Genomic DNA, 10,123 nt, shown 5'->3' with positions numbered 1-10,123 from the left:
AGTGAGCATGTGTGAAGGCAAAACAGTGAGGGTGAGGTTGGGAGAAAAAGACCCATAGGCCTCCTCCCCCAGTTATGTGAGAGCGGAGTAGGGCTGCAGGGCTGGGCTGACAGAGCAGGACGGCCCCACCTGCCCCACCCCCGAGCCCAGCAAGAGTGCCCCGCCCAGACTCAGGCGCAAAGCCTCCAAGCGGAAACCTGGGCGGGGCCTGTCGGCGGAGGGACCGCCCAGGCAGTCACCTCTAGGCGGCGGAGGTCCACACCGCAGCTGCCGGCTAGCGGAAGAGGATCGCAGGTTCTGACTTGGCAGCCTCGCACTCTTGTAAAACTGGGATCCAGGTGGCAAAGGGAGAGATGGGTGACTCCAAGAGCACTCTTGGCTTCCTCGTTTTGCTTCTGATTGTCTTGTTCAGCGGGACGTCCAGCGGTGAGTTCCGGATGAACCTGCGGGGGAACGCGAGGAGGTTGGATGGGTTCTGACCCGAAAAGGGGATGGGGGAGGTGTCCGCGGGGGTTCGCGAAACTTCTTGCATGGTGTCGCCGCCGCCGCCTCCTCTTTCCCTTCCCTCGGCCCCTTTTCTCCTCGGAAGCTCCTCCCGGCTTCTTGCCGGCTCTCCGGGCCAGAACAGGGGCGCCTTGGGTGAAGTAGTGATGCCGGGAGTTTGGGAGGTGACGCTGGGAGAAGAGGGTGGCCGGGACGCGGCAGGAAATGCGGTGAAACCCCCCAAGGGTCCAGCCCGCCCCTAGAAAGTGGGAGCCCTGGAGACGGGTGGTTGGGACCAGTCGGACTTCCCGGGGAGAAGGGACCCAGATCCACCCCACAAAGCACACCGTCCAGCCCCGACTTGTGCAACAGAGACCCTTCTGGTCCCTCCATCTCCCGGCCCTTGAAGGACCAGCGCTCTTTCCCGGCGGTAAGTTTTAAACGCAGAGCGGACCCGGGTGCCCAGGAGGCGGCGGCGGCGCACTCCCGGCTGAAACGTGCTTGAGTTGCTCTTGTCTGAGCTGCCGCTGCTGGTTCCACCCCGGTCCCCGGGCTCCAAGGCGCGGCTCCGTCCGTGTTCCCTGGGCTCCACCCCCGGCCCCAGGGCTCCAGCCCAGGACCCCGAGGCTCTGCTGCGCGGCTCCCCTGGTGATCCCCGGGCTCCGCGGCGCAGTTCCTTCCCCGTTCCTGGGCTCCCCTGCGCGGCTCCACCCCGGATCCCGGGGCGGGTGCAAGCCTCTACCTGTGCAGGGACGACGTGCGCTGGCCCATTGGTCTAGATGCAGAACTTTTTTTGTTAGAGAATTGATCTTGTTGGGCACCACGTCTATCCTGTAACATGTTAGTACCCAGCGAAACAGATGTCCTGCCTTTCACGTGGCCTGCAGAGTCCAAGTTGAATATAAGCAGGTTTCCAAGTAGACAGTTTCGTGGACCTTCCCCTGCTCAGCATTTCTGCTTGGTGGGGGTGGGGGTGCGAGGGGCACGGGGTGGGGGATTTCCAGGCACTGTATCAGTGATTTGCCTCTAGCTTTCCTTTTCTGCAAAGTAGATGATGAGGTCATGATACTAAATGCCATGTTACACTGACAGGATTAGTCTGTCAACTGTCAGTATTAGTATTGACTGTAAGTTCTTCAAAAACTTCCCTTCTTCAAAAATTTGAAAGGAAGGAAAATGTGCTACGAAATGTGATGGCTTGTGCTGGGCCTCATATTCAGAGGAGAAGCCCAGTTCCAGCAGCTGGCCGAGTGTCTCACAGGGCTCCATGTAGCCCTGGGGGCCCGTGTCTGACTGTCCTCTCACAGTCCCCCAGCGTCAGGGGGAAGGTGCCTGCTGAAGCCCGCTTGGAGCCAGGCAGCCACATACATCACCCAGCACCGCAGAAGCACATTGTCTTCCAGAACACTGTGCCTTAGGAAAGCCATAGCATCTGAACTTTCTAAGACAGACTTAGGGATGTGGAATATTTTCTAGATATCACCTTCATTAGGTTGAACTGAAAGTGTTTGTATAACTTTTGTGACCAAGAAATTTTTAAACGTTATAAAATGAATAGTTTTTAAGATTGTTTCAACACAAATACTTGGACTAGCTTAGGGCCAAGTGCTTTTTAGTTTCTACTTCATCAGAGTAATGTAGTTGATTCATCCTTGAATGTGCCATGAGTAGTTGCTCACTCCTGTCTGACTCTTTGAGACCCCATGGACTATAGAGTCCGTGGAATTCTCCAGGATTGAATACTGGAGTGGATAGCCTTTCCCATCTCTAGGGGATCTTCCCAACCCAGGGACTGAACCCAGGTCTTCCACATTGCAGGTGGATTCTTTACCATCTAAGGCACCAGGGAAGCTCACAAATACTGGAGTGGGTAAGCCTCTCCATTGTCCAGGGGATCTTTCTGACCCAGGAATTGAGCTGGGGTCTCCTGCATTGCAGGTGGATTCATTACCTGCTGAGCCACCAGGGAAACCCTTAAGTTTCTTTCTTTTCTTTCTTTCTTTCTTTCTTTTTTTTTAAAATATTTATCACTAGTCTTGGGAATTATTTGTCTGTAAGATGAAATACTTTGTCTTAGGAAAAGAAAAATGAAAAAAATGCTCTCGCCTTGTACAAGAAAAAGCAGTGTTGGAGGAAGAAAACTTAAAAGCTAGAAGGGAAAAAAAGAGAAAAATACAATAGAAACAGAAAGTACTCTTTCATGGAAAGTTGCCTTTAAAATTTTTTTTTAATATAGAGGAGTTCTGCCTTCTTACTTTGGGGAAAGTAGGAGAGGAATTTACTGAAACATCTTAAATTTGGCAGATTCTAGCATTTCTCAGTGCCAGAAGTGGGTTTGGGTCAGGTCAATAGTAAATAATCCCTTTTACTATGCACAGAATGGGTGCCTGAGTTGTGTTGCGTAGGGAAAAAAAAAAAAAAAGTAAACAGATTTTGTGCTTATCTTCAAGGCTGGCTTAAGTATAAAATGGATTTTTTAAAACACTTGAAAAAATTAAAGAATTCAATTTATTTATTTTTTTAAAATTACATATGCATCATGAGGAAGGCGCTCAATGCCTAGCCACTGATCAGCACCTCCCTGGAGTCAAAGCTCCTCCCAGACAGCTCAGGCTGTTACTAGTTGAAGCTGGTTATGACCCACATCCTACCACCTATGAAGGTAACAAGTGGTTGAAAAGGACAAGTTGGTTTGCTCAGGAGCCCCAGGAAAATAGTGGCCTAATGTCCTCAGACCGCCTCCAAGTTTCCAGGTTAGAAAGAGGGCAGAGGTAGCTGCTGTAGGGTGCATCAGCATCTTGAGCAGTCAGGGTGGTTGGCACAAGGCGAACGTTTGAGCACCACCAAGCTTATGGTTTCAAACAGTCTAGGGGTCTGCTTGCTTGCAGCCAGCAGTTTTATGTGCTGGGGGTCTGCTTCCTGTAGAAGCAACTTGAGGCTTGTGTCAGCTGTTTGTTGTCTTTCAGGGAACTGGGAATTTCATGACACTGCTCTGTGGCTGCCCACAGTCTAAATTGTTACCAGTTTCCCAGCCTGAGGAGTATTCCTTTCTCCATCTTCACATGTTCTAATCCTTAACTCTGAAACCACCATTTTGAGACTCACAGGAGGCCTGGCTGACTAAAACTTTTCTACAAACAAGAGGCAGACAGAGACCATGGGGGACGGGTCTTTCCCACTAAGGTGCCCTAGGGCCCTTTTGGTTACAATACCATTTATTACTCATTTTTCCATGATCCCAAGAAGCTCAGGGCCTCCAACAGCTTCCTGTCTCTTGAAGAGAGACTAAACATGTCCTCTCTCAACTGGCATCTTATCCCTTTGTCTGATAACTCACCCAGCAAAACCCCCCGACCTGGCCCCCAGGACCTAACTTAGGAGGGACGGGAACAGGGTTTCCCAGAGTGTGACACAGGGCTCGAGGGGGAGGCTGGGCATCCCCACTTCTACCCTTTGGTCCCACATTCATAGTGTCTAGGAATTGGGACAGCAGCAGCCTATAATGGTTATTGATTAAGGTAGGAGTTGACAGAATTTTTTCTACGGAAGAAAGTAAATCTCAAGGTCTCTTTAGGCAATTTGGTATCTGTGTCTGGGTGCAAAAGGAGCTTCCGCATTTGTGGAGCAGCAGGAGCCAAATATAATCTGTAAATCAACTGAGAACCAGACTTGTCCACTGTCCTGGTTTCGGACGCCAGTAATGAGTGACTTATTCCCTACAGAATCATCCAAGAGCTGCCTCAGTTGTCTGTTTATGAACCAGAAATGTACCCTGTCCTGCCTTGTAGCTTCTGGTGGTGGGACTGTGATAGGAGTGTGGATCTGCCTGTTATGGGCTAATGCACCCCCTTGCTGTAGATGGCTTCTCTGGTGGCTCAGAGATTAAAGCATCTGCCTCCAATGCGAGTAGACCCGGGTTCGATCCCTGGGTCAGGAAGATCCCCTGGAGAAGGAAATGGTAACCCACCCCAGTATTCTTGCCTGGAGAATCCCATGGATGGAGAAGCCTGGTAGGCTACAGTCCACGGGATCCCAAAGAGTCGGACACGACTGAGCGACTTCACCTTCACCTGCTGTAGACTGGCTTCCTTGGTTCAAGGAGCGGTAGGGACACTGCATGAAGTCACAGGTGTGAGCAGGGCATAGTGGCCCTGTATCAACTCTGGTGTCAGGCCTAGGTCCCCTGCTGGTACATCGTATTTGTTCTCTGTGGCCCTGCTTATGCCAAGCCACATAATCACTTCTATCCTATGACGGCTGGCCTATCTGAACTAATGGTTAGGGGTTGGTGTACCCAGATCATGATGGGCAAGTCTGACATTCCATGACAAGAGGCCTCATCTCTGCCAGGCCGCAGGACCATACCAGGAGCCACAATGAATGGTATGGGCTTTCTCACTGCAAGTGGTGGATCCTTTCTTCAGGACACTAGGAGTCTGTGTTGTGAGCCTCCAAGTAAGATGCCTCATACAGCATGTAGCACCTTTCTGAACACAGATAGCTATGACGTCACCAGTTCTGTTGGGTCATCTGCCCAAGAAGCAGGTCCAGCCACACTCATCATTCGTCAATTGTGTTGTGACTGCTTTTGTGCCAGGACAGCAGTTGCAGCAGAGACCTAGGGTCTGTGAAGCCTGAAATGTGTCATATGTACCATTAGAGGGAACCTAGGACCTCAGTAGTAATTCAGTGGATATAAGATAGGGACCACAGCTCTGCAGGACTCAGGAGGCTTTAGGTTGGTACTGTTTCCATGATTTCCTCCAGGAGATGATGTTGTTTACACGTACTATCAGGGGATGGGGAGTCAGGGTCAGAAGAGTGAATGTGGAATTCACGACTATGGTATCCTCACCCATGGTAGTTTACTAACAACACAGACTCTCCATTCATATCAGAAGTCCAGGACATGTGCAATGGACACTGAGTGGATCTGTGGACCCAGAGATAACCACTGTTAGCAGGACCTGGGACAGGTTTCTATTACTTGCCTGGTCCTCAGAGCATCACCTCACAGCACGGGGGTCAGGATCATGCTGCCGTTCCTGTGCGTGGTGTTAGTAGCACACTGGGTCCCGTATGAATGTGGGAGTAGTTTCTCCTTCTTCAGTTCCAGTTCAGTTCAGTCACTCAGTGGTGTCTGACTCTTTGTGACCCCATGGACTGCAGCCTGCCAGGCTTCCCTGTCCATCACCAACTCCCAGAGCTTACTCAAACTCATGTCCATCGTGTCAGTGATGCCATCCAGGCATCTCATCCTCTGTCGTCTGCTTCTCCCCTGGCCTTCAATCCTTCCCAGCATCTGGGTCTTTTCCAATGAGTCAGTTCTTTGCATCAGGTGGCCAAAGTATCGGACTTACTCACCCCAGTAAATAACCATGTGGCTCATTGGGAGAGGATGGAAGGACTTCTGCACTTGCTGTGGTGATGAAAGGGCCCTCCTCACCGGGACGGGGCTTCTTTCTCTGGTGATGCCTTCTGAGAAGTAGCTCAGTTCTGGAAATTTTGGTAGGGATGTTTGGGAGGGATGGCTGCTTTCAGCCTGCTGATCATCCAGTCTTGTGTTTGTCTCTCCTTGGTTTCTGTCTCTCAATCAAGCAGTTTGCATCCAGGTTCACTGACCATCTCTCTGCCTCTAGATCACCCTGTGCTCTGAGCCAGCATTGTGCTCTCTGCATTCAGGCCCTGGCTGGCATTGGGCCTCTCTAATCACTTTCAGCTTCCCTGATAGCTCAGTTGGTAAAGAATCCGCCTGCAACACAGGAGACCCCAGTTTGATTCCTGGGTTGGGAAGATCTGCTGGAGAAGGGATAGGCTACCCACTCCAGTATTCTCGGGCTTCCCTTGTGTCTCAGCTGGTAAAGAATCCACCTGCAATGTGGGAGACTGGGTTCAATCCCTGAATTGGGAAGATCCTCTGGAGAAGGGAAAGGCTACCCACCGCAGTATTCTGGCCTGGAGAATGTATAGTCCATGGGGGTCACAAGAGTCAGACATGACTGAACGACTTTCACTAATCACTTTGACTGTTGTACCAACTTTACTCCTGCCATACAACACTCCAACTGGAATCTGATCTTTCCCCATTTTCCATCCCTGTTTCAGTCGGAAGCCCATAGGTACACGGTCTCCTACCACTATCCCTGATTTCCACAAAAGTCAACCGTGAGCTATTGGAGATGGTTCCCATCCACGCTTTCCTCTCTAGCTGCATAGACTCCATCTGGCTTTCCCATGGTGCCTGGTGGCCTTTCCTGCCCTTTCATACTGTGTCTGCCCTGGCAGATTCACTTCCCTGAGCCTTTGATCCCCTTCTCTACCACCTGTCTTGGAAGTTCTGGATTTTCTCTTTCATGCCATGTGGGCCAGGCCTTTCTCCAGGCTTCCAAGACCCATCCTAACGGGAGATCAGCAGCTTCTCCCCAGCCTTGCTAAGTCCTGTGACCCTAAATTTTGAACTCTCCCTTCTCCAACTTGGGTTCTGTGCTCACCCATCACCTCTTTACCCCTCTCCCTGTGATCCTGCTTCCTCAGGGGCATCCCCACCTCTCAGAGGACACGGGATTAGATTCTGACAGTCCTCTGTCATCTAGGCTTTTCCTGCATAGCAGCCTGGCACGTCTCTGCAAAGGTTATGATGCTGGGAACGGACCTGGTGGACAAGGGGACACAGCCAGGATGTGTGAAATTCGCCAGGCAGGGGACTCCTTCTCCACAAGGAGAGGAGGGGCACTGGCTGTATGGTGTGTGTTGTGGGGTGTCATTGCTCTGTCAGCCCGCCCTGCACTTTACTCCGCTCTCACATAACTGGGGGAAGGGGCCTCAGGGTCTTTTTTCCCCAACCTCACCCTCACTGTGTTTTGCCTTCACAGATGCTCATTCTCTTTCCTATAATTTCACCATTGATCCTCGGCCCAGAGATGATCAGCCATGGTGTGAAGTTCAAGGAGAAGTCGATCAAAAGATCTTTCTCTCCTATGACTGTGGTACAGCTAAGATCAAGTACCTTGGTCCACTGGGAGAGGAAGTGAAAAGTATGAGTGCCTGGGAAACACAGACTGACACACTCAAAGACACTGGAGACTTGCTCAAGGGGCAAATGCCTGACGTTACCCCAGAGAAACACACAGATAAGGGTGAGTTAGAAAATCCAAATGCAGGAGGAGTAGACTGGGGGCTTAGCTGCATCCACTGTTTTCAGGTTAAAAAAAAATTGGATATTGTCCTTCCCTAGTAGTCCAGTGGAAAGAGCAGCTGTTGCAGGAGAGACCAGGACCAGATTAGCTGGACCCAGGGGAGGTGGACCCAGGTGGGGAAACAGTCTGTCAAGTGCAGAGGCTGAGCTCTTTCTTTTCCTCGGTGGGGTCAGGACCTCTCACCCTGCAGGCCAGGATGACATGCTGGCGTGAAGGCAATGGGCACACCAGTGCATCCTGGGAGTTTGGCTTCAGTGGACAACTGTGCCTCCTCTTTGATTCAAGAATGGATCCTGGACAATGGTTCATTCTAAAGGGAGGCGGATGAAAGAGAAATGGGAGAACGACAGGGCTGTGACGGACTTCTTCAGGACAGTCTCCATGGGAGACTGTCGGGCCTGGCTTCGGGATTTTATGGTGTGCTGGGAGCAAATGCTGAAGACCTCGGGTACGTGAGAAGAGTAGGAGAAAGTGGTAGTTCTCTCATGGTGACGTGGACCCACCCCTCTGTGTGTGTGTGTGTGTGTGTGTGTGTGTGTGTGTGTGTGTGTGTGTGTGAAAATGATCCATCAGAGGTGAGCTGTCCTGGAAGAACTGTGGCCCGGGGATGCTCTGTAATCCTCTTTCCTCTTTCACCTCCTGGCATCTCTCCTCACAGCACAGGCCTTTGTACAATTGAACACGGATTCTCACTGATCCTAAACATGAGAGCATCTCTATGATTCCAGTCTCCTTCTTACTATTCTCTCTTTCTGGAACCTTCTTTTAAATGTCACCAATCCTCCTGGAAATCTGTCAATACCGCCTCTGCTGTCAGCTCCTGAGGACTCCATCCTGATGTCACCATCTCTGATGTCACAGCAGGACTGAGTGACTCTGTTGGAAATCTTGTTTCCCCATTAGCTGTCAGGAGTCCCATGGGGACTGGGCTTCTCCCTCCCTCCCATCTTGCCTGAGGACCTGTCACAAGGGCCTCCATGTGTGGGTGCAAACAGGCTGCACAGTAGGGATACCTGGGTCAGGGGGGCTGAGGCGGCATCTGCCGAGTTTGGGGTCTGGACAAGGGCTTCACCCTTATTCTCCTTGCAGCATCGCCGACCACGGGACCTCCTACAGTGCAGCCCACGGCCACAGCCAGCAAGCACACCACCTGGATCCTCCCCAGTTTCATCATAACTGTCTTCCTGTGTTGAGTCCTTTTCAGGAGCAGGTACTGAGGGCAGAATTCAGAGGGAAGGCAGGGGCACAGGGCCTGCAAGGGCAATAATTGCAGACCTAACTCCAAAGGCCCGTTCTCACAGGAGTGGCGTGAGTCAAGCAGGCAAGGCAGGAGCCCTACAGCAGAGACTGTGGGAAGGGCTGAGGCCAGGCCTGTGCTCCTGGAGCAGCAGTAGGTCTGATTCAGTGTGGCCTAAATGACCCCAGCCTCCTGGGGACCCAGAGCCTCCATCACTGAGCGACCCTTCCTTGAGCAGAGGTGCCTGCGCATGGGTGGGTCTGAGCTGGGGTGGAGGTGCATAGTGGGGAGGGACCAGGAAGAGATGGGAGGCAGGGACTCTGGTTCTGAGAGCTGTCAGCTGCTGGCTCAGAGGCTTGACGGGAGCGAAGGAAGGAGGTTTCCGTGCAGCCCCCCATGTCTGTCAGGAAGCAAGGCCCCTCCTTTGGGGACCTGCTCCCTGGTCCTTTAGGCCCACCTTGGGGAGGATCCGGACCTGAGTAAAGGGAGCAGATTGATTCCTCACTGGCTCCAGTCCTGAGCCTGAGCAGGGGGTTTCAGGGCCTGGGGTGACTCTGTGATGCAAGAAGGAAGGAGGAGGTGACAAGAAGCTGCTGGGCCTGGGGTGGGGGTGGGGGTGGAGGACACAGGAGCCCCTCAGTGAGGGCGGGGCTGGGGGGGCTGGGGAGGGGCCGCCCCAGGAAAGTGACAGGAGTTCCTCAGCCTCCTGGACCAAGGCCTCTTTCTTTTCTGCAGGAGAGGGTGCTCCCAGGAAGTGCAGCAGGTGCTCTGTCTGCCTTTCTCCTGCTCTTCACTTTAGATCCAGGAGGTCAGACCCCAAGAATCCTGAGTGTTTTCCGATTACGTTGTCATAGTAGATGCATCATCTCATGGGCTTTATCACATTTGACGAAATCCTACTCAGCACTTTAAAAAAAAACAGAAACAATTTACTACGCCACTTTTTCCTGGTGCTAAGTGATGGATTTCGACACTGAAATGTTCAAGTACTTGAAGAAATATCCACAAACAGGACATTTTTCATCGTCTTCTAGTTTGTGGATAATTAGACTCTGCCTTGTGACCTCGTTCTTGCAGATGATATTGCAAGAAAAATACCATCAGCTATTACAGGACTCAGGGATTCTTTCTGTGTCTGGAGAAATCACCTCAGCCTATTTTCAATAGAAGAAAGTTTTATTTATGACTATTTCCCTTAATAATTTAT

At 51.5% G+C, this 10,123-nt stretch overlaps 1 pseudogene; it reads left to right on the top strand.

Annotated features, from left to right (window-relative positions):
* Positions 1-250: 250 nt before the first annotated feature.
* LOC102187762 lies at positions 251-9,862 on the top strand (annotated as a pseudogene).
* The last annotated feature ends 261 nt before the right edge of the window (positions 9,863-10,123 follow it).

Source organism: Capra hircus, unplaced genomic scaffold (assembly GCF_001704415.2).
Source record: "Capra hircus breed San Clemente unplaced genomic scaffold, ASM170441v1, whole genome shotgun sequence".
NCBI classification, from domain to species: Eukaryota; Metazoa; Chordata; class Mammalia; order Artiodactyla; family Bovidae; genus Capra; species Capra hircus.
Note: the sequence above shows the minus strand (reverse complement) of the source record. Positions and strands in the feature narration are given on the sequence as shown.